The sequence below is a fragment of the Canis lupus genome, chromosome 27 (assembly GCF_048164855.1).
Source record: "Canis lupus baileyi chromosome 27, mCanLup2.hap1, whole genome shotgun sequence".
NCBI classification, from domain to species: domain Eukaryota; kingdom Metazoa; phylum Chordata; class Mammalia; order Carnivora; family Canidae; genus Canis; species Canis lupus.
This window is the reverse complement of record NC_132864.1, coordinates 40,831,473-40,842,326: the sequence shown is the minus strand read 5'-3', so window position 1 is coordinate 40,842,326 and position 10,854 is coordinate 40,831,473.

Sequence of the window (10,854 nt, the reverse complement as noted above, 5' to 3'; positions counted from 1 at the left end):
GTATGAAGGGTGCCAGTTGAACAGAGCCTGGAAGCGATCTTTATAAATTAGACTGCAGGGACACCTGGGGGGGCTCAGTGGTTGAGCACCTGCCTCTGGCTCAGGTTGTGACCCCCGGGTCCTGGGATCGAGTCCCGCATCGGGCTCCCCACAGGGAGCCTGCTTCTCCCTCGGCCTGTGTCTCTGCCTCTCTCTGTGTGTCTCTCATGAATCAATAAAATTTTTAAAAACTTAGACTCCAATAAGAATAAATATATTATTTATATATTTGTAATATATTAAATATTTAAGAATAAATATATTCAAGTTAATAATATATTTGCAAGAAAAATAGAGACTCATCTTGAAATCGAACATCCTCTAAATTCAGTCACGTGCAGTGGATGAGTGCTCAGTTAGTCTCCCTACATTCCATATCAGGCCTCCATTAAAATAAAATAAAACACTCAAATACACTTTGATCTCCAGAGAAGAAAGGAAATAATAATAATGACAATAAGAACAGAAACTGTTGGGTCCTGAGTTCTGTGTGACAAGCATTGTATTATGCTCTCAATGCACAATGCCCCCACTTAACCCTCACTTATGAGGAGGGTGCTTTGAGAATCATCATTTTATAAAGAACTTTGAGGCTTGGAAGTGTTAGGGAACCTGCCTGAGGTCTCTAGCTGGGAGATGGCAGAGCCGTGATGAGTCAAACCCAGTCTTTCCATCCCCAAGCCTATTTGCTTACCTGTACACCCCACTGCCCATTGTCACCAACTTATAAGGTGATAAAATAAAACCAGGGGTCCCAACTGGGCCTTTAATGAAGATCAGAGGGTTGCTTTATTCAACTCTCCCCAGTATAGTAGAGTCCCCTGCATCAACTGAAATCTTACTCAAATTTTGGAATTCCTCACGCACTGGGATATGTGTGAAATGATTGGAGGGTGCACAATTTACACCTTGAGGAAAGGATTGACAAAATTTATATATTTTCTTGAGACTTCCACTGACCCTTTGTTTCCATTGACAACAGTAGACAGCACCTGGTTGTATGGAAGTATAAAAGAAAGAGAAAGAAACAAGGAGAGAGTGCATGATGGCAGTGATGACCGACACATGGGCATAACCTATAATTAGACTTTTTGGAGAGTCTTACCATCTTTCTCAGGAGCAGTGGTCGGGCAGCCTGTGTGCGTGAAGTGAGGAATGTTGGGTCCGAGCTCCTGCTTGCTGGCTGTGTGACCTTGGGCGTATCTATAAAAGATGGGATAAGGTCTTCCTTTTGGAAGTTTAGGACTAGCGCGTGTGGTGTGCCTTAGGCAGCGCCTGACCCATCCTTTCACTCAGTCATTGACGCCTCTTCCCGCTGTATTGGCTGAGCACACCCTGTGTTTCAGGAATGTCTCGGGGTACTAAGGACACAGCAGTAAACAACAAGACGAAATAAGACGCATACCCTGCCCTGATGGAGTTCACAGTTCTGTGAGGGAAACGATCTTAAATAAGGAACTAACTGTGACAACTACGCTCCAACAGAGCAACCAACCAAAGAGCTGGGATGATAGGAGCGAGAAAACAGTATCTGATCATGACCCAAAGTATAAAGTGCATATTCATGAGTCCATACAGATATAAACGAATGAACGAGTGAATAAGGGAGAAGAGACAAATCTTCCATGCAGAAGATTTCCAAATCCGGGCACCTGGGTGGCTTAGCTGGTTAAGCGACCGACTCTTGATTTTGGCTCAGGTCGTGACCTCAGGGTTTTGGGATCGAGCCCCACACTGGGCTCAGCACAGAGTCTGCTTGTTCCTCTCCCTCTGCTCCTCTCCCCACCTTCCCCCTTACCGCCCTGTAACTCTCTCTCTCTCTCTCTCCCTCTAAAATAAATAAATAAAATGTTTTTTTGTAAATCCTTTCTTATAAAAAAAGATATCCAAATAAATTAAGTAGATACCCCACCCTGCAAGAGTTAGCCCCAGATCCTGGAGTACGGACTGCGCATAAAGGCTTCCTTCCAAAGAGTGCAGCCTGCATGCAAAGGGGAAAATAAAGAGTGGCTTCACAGTAGACAAACCCGATCAACGCACTTCAGCCGGGGGATCAGATTAACATCCACAGTCCCTCAGCGTGCTGACGGTATGCATCCCTGACGCGACGTGCTTAAAACAGCACTTTACCTCTGTGACCTTCCTAAAAACCCATCACCCCAGTCTAATCATGAGAAACACTTCAGGTGAATTCTCACTGAGGGACATTCTACAAAATTCTGTATCAACTCCTCAAGATTGCCAGGGTCATCAAAAATGAGGAAAATTAGAGAAACCACCTCAGCCAAGAACCTGAGACATGATGAATAAATGCATTTGGTATCCGTTGGGGGAGACCCTGTGACAGAGAGACTATTAGGGAAAATTGAAGGAGGTAGGTCAGAATGAAGTATTGATTTTAATTAGAAATAATGTATCAATATTGGCTCATTAACTGTAACACACGTGCTATAGGAGATGTTAAGAATAATAAAACTGAAAAAAAATAAAAATAAAAAAAATAATAAAACTGGGGGCCAGATGTATGGGAAGGTACCGTCTTCACGTTTCTGTAAATGTAAAACTATTCTAAAAATGACATTCATTTTAAGGAAGTATCCATAAAAATTCTGGAATGCACTTGTTCCAAACTCCAATAATCATTCTTTTAAAAGCTTTTTAAAAAGCACTCCTAAAGAGAGGCACATGGAGCTAGCTAGCAGGGCAGGCAATCGCTAGATTGGACTTCTGACTTCTGTTTTTGCACACTTATAAACAGTTTTCCCGAGGCAATATTGGAAAAGCTGAAGGTGGGCTCATTAAAGAGTAGCTAATGTTTTATTATTATTATTATTATTATTATTATTATTATTATTATTTTAATGTTTTAATTCTAAGCTTTGCTTCTGGGTTGTTTTTTTGGTTTTGGGGTTTGGTTTGTTTTTGTTTTTGTTTTTGTTTTTGTTTTTGTTTTTAAAGGCTCTCCTTCCTTAGCCAGAAATCTATGCTGCTCACTACTGAAGTGGACTCCGGTGACTCAGGCTTGCCACGAGCCACTACTTGGAGGAGGGGATGGCCTCCCACCCATAGCATGACTGTTTTGCCCGAAATGCTTCCATCGGCCTATGAAGAAAACTAAAGTGTATCAGATGCCGGTGTGCTCAGAGTGGTGGTAAGGTCCCCAAACAAAAAAATCCTTTCTCTTTTATAGCGCATCTGAAGATAAGCAATGAAGACCCCTGGGATGATTGTTTATTTTACACGACACAGGATAGTCCTAATGAGATGAAATCATTTTTCAAGGCTTGTCCTATTACAGTCATATGAGAATGTACAATGTTCACAGGACGGTAAAAATGTCAATCTACTCTCCTGCTAAAAATCAAAAGAAAGAAGAAGAAGAAGAAAAGAAGAAAAGAAGAAGAAGAAGAAGAAGAAGAAGAAGAAGAAGAAGAAAAGAAGGAGAAGGAGAAGGAGAAGGAGAAGGAGAAGGAGAAGGAGAAGAAGAAGAAGAAAAGAAAACAACTTCTCTGGCATCGTCAGCCAGTCAGATGTTTGAACTCGAAGGAACTCAGCAAAGTAGGTCTTGCTGAATTAAATGGGCCTTTAATTGGTGTTTTGGTTGAATGTCCCTTTTGCAGCAAACGACTCCAAAGTAACTGCCGTGTACATGGAGCTCGTTTTCCAACTGAGTGAACAGAATTGGGGGAGGTTGGAAGGTTTGGTTGTTCTGTGCTCAGTGGTGCTCTGTTGTGTGAAATTAATGGGTTAGAAGTAATTTGTGTGGACAGGCCAAAATATTTCCAGCAACAAAATCCAAAAATATTCTAGTTGGCCAAAGCAAACACAACCTGTTCTGCATTTTACACCATGAGCTGCCTCCTCTCACCCCAGGCCTCGGGCACGATGACTGCCACCCTGAACACCAGGCTCACTCTGTGTGTTCCCACACAAGCTGCACAGGCTGTGAGCCCTGACACTGTCTCGTTCATATTTCTGTCAAATAACAGTATAAAGGAACTCTTCCCTTCCTGCTGCATTAGTAAATCTTTCTGGACAGTGAACTAAATCATTGGATCTCTTGTTTTGCTTCAATAATCTATAGCTAACACGCACTGAATGCTTAAGAGTCTGCCAGACAATGGTTAAGCACTTTATATTGTTATTTGCAAAATACCCTATTTTAGAGAGAAGGAAATTGAGCATCAAGAACATATGGGTGCCCGGGTGGCTCAGTGGTTGAGCATCTGCCTTTGGCTCAGGGTGTGATCTCAGGGTCCTGGGATCAAGTTCTGCATCGGGTTCCTTGCTCAGCGGGGAGTCGGCTTCTCCCTCTACCCCCTGAGTGTGTGCTCGCAATCTCAATTAAAAAAAAGGGGGGGCAGCCTGTGTGGCTCAGCAGTTTAGTGCCACCTCTGGTCCAGGGCGTGATCCTAGACACCCGGGATCGAGTCCCACATTGGGCTCCCTGCATGGAGCCTGCTCCTCCCTCTGCCTGTGTCTCTGCCTCCCTCTCTCTCTCTGTGTGTGTGTGTCTCTCTGTGTTTCTCATGAATAAATAAATAAAATTTTAAAAAATACAAAAAAAAAAAAAGAAATGAAGATCAAGAATGTTACAGAAATGAGGGAAGACTTGCATCCTCAGATTCAGGACACAGAAGGTTCTTGAGCAGTCCGTGTGCAAATCTGGCAGTGGAGGCCACGCAGCAAGCCAGGTCTGCCCAGGGTGGATGGACCACAGCGCGGAGACCTGGAGAAGAAAAGGACCTTACCAAGTGCCGGGCATGGCACAAACACACGGCTCAGTCCAGATAAAGTAGGGTAAGCTAGAGATCATCCGTCCCATCCCACAGAGAGAAAACTGATGTTTAAAGGCATGAAGGAAACTTCTTCCAAGGCTGCTCGAGTAAACATTAAAAACCCACTCCTTTTGCTCACCTCTGTGCTATTTCCCGGTGTGAGACCCCTTTGCACAAAACATTAAACCCCTTGTCACCTCATTGTCTCTCCCTCAGAACAAGAGGAAAGTGCCCTTCTCCCTAATTGCTTCCCAGAGTTGCTAGAAGGATTAAAAAAAAAAAAAAAAACACAAATACATACGACGTCCTAATCTCTAGAGATCTGGTTCTCAAAGCGCATTCGCATCGCTGACCCTCCAGTGTCAACCCCACTGGTGCCTGGTGTCGTTAACCACCCGAGTCGATGGTCTTGGAGCTCCTCTCGGGAGGCACTAGTTTTCAGAGCAGTGCATTTTGAGGTCTCCTAAGAGCTCGGTTTTCTGTTTGCTGGGATAATGGAAGAAGGATTAACCTTCAAGACTCCTTATAAAACTGAGCAATATCAAAATAATATAGATGAAAACTTTCTATGAATCTGGCTCTGGGCGAAGCGCTTTTTACACCTTTTCTCCTGGGAGCCTCACCTGGACCTGGGAGACAGGTGTTCCTATTGTCCCCATTTCCAGACCTGAACACAGAGGCTCAGGGACATTAGAAGACACACGCGAGGTTAGCTACTAGCGACCGGTTAGTTGGTATTTCAACCCAAGCGACTGGACGGCAAAGTCCGTGTCATTAAACATCACACTCCGCCCACTCCCGACACGGCCTGGTTCTTGTGAAGACCTGACAAAGTGCTTTGCAAATGGCAAAAGCACACTTGAAAGGTAAGGCTCCCTTTTGAATAAACCGCAATGAACACAAGTTAGGAATTAGGCCCATTATGGCCCCAACCTCATTTTTGTTTGAAAAGTTAATGCTCCCTTTGCAATGATCTTGCCATTGAGTTCAGCCTTCTCATTTGAAAAGGTATTAATGCATACAATTAGCATTTTATTATTCTACTTCTGTTATCGACCCCCAAGTCCTTCCAGCATTTATCAAGAAAATTTTTAAAGATCGTCCCTTTTTAGTTCGTTGATAAATGATTTCTCACTTGGATGTGAAAAGCCTGGGGTTTCTGAGTTGGCCAGATGTAGTTTTATTGCAAAAAAAATTCAAGATGCCCTATAGATGGCCACACAGAACTTCCCAGGCTCTTTGTTAGTCTGAAGAATTCAAAATATCAGATGAGCATGAGGAGTAGTATATTTGCATGACGGGGGGAAGATTACGGTTAGGCCCTGTCTCGCCTAGGGTATGTGTGTGTGTGGTGCACGCATGCACAGATATATATTTTTTAACATAAAATTTAAAAATAAACTCAAGGAAATAGATAATGAGAGGATCATTAAAGAAGAGATGTTGTGGGCGCTTGGGTGGCTCAATCAAGTGTCCAACTCTTGATCTCAGCTCAGCTCAGGTCTTCATCTCAGGGTCATGAGTTTAAGCCCCACACTGGGCTCCATGGAAACTACTTAAAAAGAGAGAAGGCAAGAGAGAGAGAAAGGATGATGATGATGATGATGATGATGTGTTAACCCCTCTGAAAGCTAGCAGAGATTTTTCTGTGGGAAATTTTCTTTTACAGTAAAGAAAATAGGGCACAGTAAATTATGCAGATTAAAGACCCAAAAATTAGTGTTTTCTAATGTTAATAAAGGAAGACAACAGATCGGTACTGGTACAATCTTTTTCCTAAAATTGCTCTTTGACAAAAATCAGCATTTGCTTTTGTTTTGGGGTTGAACTAATAATATTCCTAAAAAAAAAATGCAACATTTGAAACTCTAATTTCAAGATCATTCATTAAACCCAAGAATGACTATGAGAAGGAACAGGGACCAAGAAGAGGGAGATAGTCCATTCATGTTTAAAGGACAGAGTGTGGAGTGTTCCACTTGCTGCCATGGTTTTTAGAGGGAAGCTGGACTGGATGAATCTTCAAGTCTTTTTATCCTACAATTAGGGCATATTGGAAACAGTATTCAAAGGTGTCAGGAGAACCAAATACTATTTCCTAGAGCACAAAGCAAAGGGGGGGGGTGTGCGTGTATGTGTGTGTGTGCAGACATGGGTGTGTGTATGTGCGCACACGCACGCACGCGTGCACATGTGCATGTTTTAATCAATTCAACACTAGATGGCTCTAGTTACAAAACCAATATGTCTCACAGGTCTAAAACCCTAAGATGTGACGACAGAGACCAGATGGATTCTAACCTTGTGAATCAGATTCTGCTCTCTTCCCCAGTCTCGTAGGCATTGAGAACAGCACCAAGCTTCCAAGTCCAAAATGCCGTGCACCCCTGAAAGAGCAGGCCTCGACCCTACAAGTCCGTATTTCACAGATTAAAATGTTGCACCGACATAGCCTTGAGGATGTAGGTCTAATTTGCTCTGCAATTATTCCACTCGGTGCTCTGACAGTACTCTATTATTTTCAAATCACTCTCACATATGCCAATTCATTTGACCCTCTCCGTAATCACCAGGGTGACGTTGTCCTCGTCAAAGGTGAGACACTGAGATGCACACAAGGGTCAGGAGCTTGCTCAAGGTTACATAGCTCGCAAGTGATCATGTTGGCACTGGATTCTCCAAGTACCAGCTCCTGGCTCAGAGCTCTTTCTAGATCGCAGGCGAGGAGAGAGAATTAGACGTTTGCCCTATTGTCGTGTGTCTGGCGTGGCCCTTTCATTTTCTAGAACGCTACATTTCGGTTCCTTAAATACCCCCCATCAAATACCCAAAATGTATTTTTGAATTCATAAGACATTGAAAACGGTGAAGAAACCTTTTGTTGAGGTAGGAGAGGAAGGACTTTGGCTGGAAGGAAAACCTCTTGCTCTTGGCAGTCTTTGGCTTTGAATTGAAGTTTCTTAGAGCTTTAGGTTTACCTAAACCATCAATAATCAATTATTTTTTTTAAAAAACTGTTTTTCTAAAGATTTATTTATTTATTTATTTATTTATTTATTTATGAGAGAGAGAGAGAGAGAGAGAGAGAGAGAGGCAGAGACACAGGAGGAGGAAGAAGCAGGCTCCATGCCAGGAGCCCAACGTGGGACTCGATCTGGGGACTCCAGGATCGCACCCTGGGCCAAAGGCAGGCGCTAAACTGCTGAGCCACCCAGGGATCCCCAATAATCAATTATTTTTACCCAAATATGCCAGCTCTGCTGGGTGGCAAAGTCAGTTTGATATTTAAGGCCAGATTAGTTAAAATCCATAAGCTAAATAATTCACATGCAAATGATTGGTGATAACTGGCATTTGGTGAGCACTTACGATGGACCACTCTGCATGTTTCTTCCCCCATCCGTTCTTCCTTGCTCCAATGCCCCCATCCTAATCTTGACCACCATCACCTGCCACCTCTTCTCTAACTGGTCTGTCAAAGGCTTCGCCCGCCTCAAATCCAAATCACTAACTCTTATTTGAATGTCTATGTGAGTAAATAACTCTTAAGCATATATGATTTAAAAAAAAAACAACAGAGAGAGGCAGGTAATATCATTCCATGACAATTTATTCTTCAACTTGCACTCGAAATATACACACAGACCATGTGGCTCACTTTCTTAAAATCCTTCCAGTGACTTCCCATTGCTTGGCGATAGCACTGGAAATCTGTGGCGCCGTGGCACGGAGCCCTCACCAGCTGGGGCCAGCCTCTTTCCCCCACTCGCCCCCCACACCTGGCCTTCTCCCAGTTGATTGAATGTGCCAAACTCTTCAGATTCAGGACACCCACTGTGCTATTTCCACCTTGACGCCCACCCCCTTCGGGTGTCAGATGTTCCTGGAGACTCTCCTCAACTCCCTCCCAGCTCCACACTAGCTTAGGTCCCTACACTGAGTGCTTTGCTTAGCATCCTGTACTCCTCCTTCGTGATACTTATCCAACCATACTTGAGTATTGTGAGGAGTATTTGCTTCATGTGTCTACTCTGTGTCTCTGTTGTCAACCGCTGAATCCCTGAAGACTAGCATATTATTCTGACGCTTTTCAAATTGTGCTTCACAATAAACTTCAGATCATAACCAGTTTGCCCGCACACGCGCCCACACGCACACACAGAGCTGGAAAGTTTTGGAGAACATGCCCCTTTTCCAAGCAATTCACTTGATAATTTCTACTCTGTTCTAAAATTGTTGGCCACAACCTACTTTACTCATGTTACGCTAAGAGAGGCAACCTGCATTTGAAATAACTACCCGTCTGACACCGCGTCCAGCAGATAGTAGGTCGTTGGTAATTGTTTGTAGAATAGATGAATGAAAAAATATTTACTGGCCACTATTTAAAATGATTTGTTTTTGTTTAAATAACAGTTGGCTGTTTATGGCTTTGTCCTTCCCAGGAGAATGGGGCCCTGGAGGGCAACCCCTGCCATTCTGGGTACGGTTACTTCCCTTGACTGGACTCATGGGATCAGGGCCATGGGGTGATTTTCCCCTTGTCCCAGTGCCACAGTCTGTCCCCTTATTTATTCGCAAGAGAGAGTGTTCATTATTTCCCTGTTTACCGTGAACTGTTATAACCCTATTATTGCAAAAATAAAGGATTTAGAAAATAAAGAAAAAAACTTCCAGCAATATCATTACACCAAATTCATTATTGCCTTTGCTCTTATGATTTATATGTCAATTGTCCCACTTAATGAGTAGACTTTAGGGCTATTTTAACTTATTTTCAAACACTTTGGTTTAAGTTGAGTAGAGCCCTATCCTGTTGAATGCCAGGACCCCTCATATAATAAACCAATTTTTTTAAATAACTAGTCAATAAATGCCTTCTTTTACCTGTTGCATTTTTTCTGTTTCTACCAGACACCTAAAATCCCAGCTTTTCTTTCCTCATCTCTACTTCTCACCATCCAAGCACTTACCACACAAAACAACAAGGAAAACTCTCCCAGGACTGACAATCTTAAAATATCAACCATTCTCAGGGACGCCAGGAGGGCCCAGTGTTTGGGGGCCTGCCTTTGGCTCAGGGCATGACTCCGGGGTCCCGGGATCGAGTCCCACATTGGGCTCCCTGCAGGGAGCCTGCTTCTCCCTCTGCCTGTGTCTCTGTCTCTTCTCTGTCTCTCAGGAATAAATAAATAAAATCTTTTATATATATACATATAGTATTCTTTTATATATACATAATATATATGTTAAAGGAGATGATGAATCCATGCATTTCTATGTAATAATCTTCTTCATTTTTAACCTGTTTTCATTGTAATGATGCTACAGAATTTTGTGGCTCCCTAGTGCAATAATGTACAGAAGATAAAAAAGAATTTATAACTGAAAAATTTGTCTTTCTGTTCACCGGGTATGTTGCAGGTCACGCTCCCATGCTCCCCTTTCTAAACTGATATCAACAAGACTGGAATATTTGTGGTATCAGGGGCAAGAGGTATCATAAAACAACAAAATAGAGTGAACTCTTTTAGAGCATCTATATCTGCAATCTGTAAATGGTAAAATGTCTGTGTATTTTTTTAAATATATTTTTCAATAAAAATACAAAAAGTAAAAAATATATATATTTTTTTACAAAAATATTTTTTATAAAAAGTAATATATATATAAATATATTTTTATACTTTTTTATACTTTATTTTATATACTTTTTTACAAAAAAGTATACCATTCTCTGCAGGACCAGGCAAAGTCAAGGTCAGGATCACATGTGTGGAAACTATTCGAGCCCAGACTGAACTTTCTCCAGGGAAACCTCTCCGTGGGGTTGTCCAGGATGTGGCCTGTGTAGTGAGTGCTCCCCCAGGGCTCACTCGCAGGGCACGTCTCAGGGCAAAATGAGTGCTCTGTCTCACCTGGCCGTGCATCACTTTGGGAGAAGCAGAGGCAAACAAGGCATCTGAGAACTAAAAACCATAAGCAGAACTAACATCCCAGCAACATGCTTTGTGTCCTGCGCTTTAGATACCCAAGC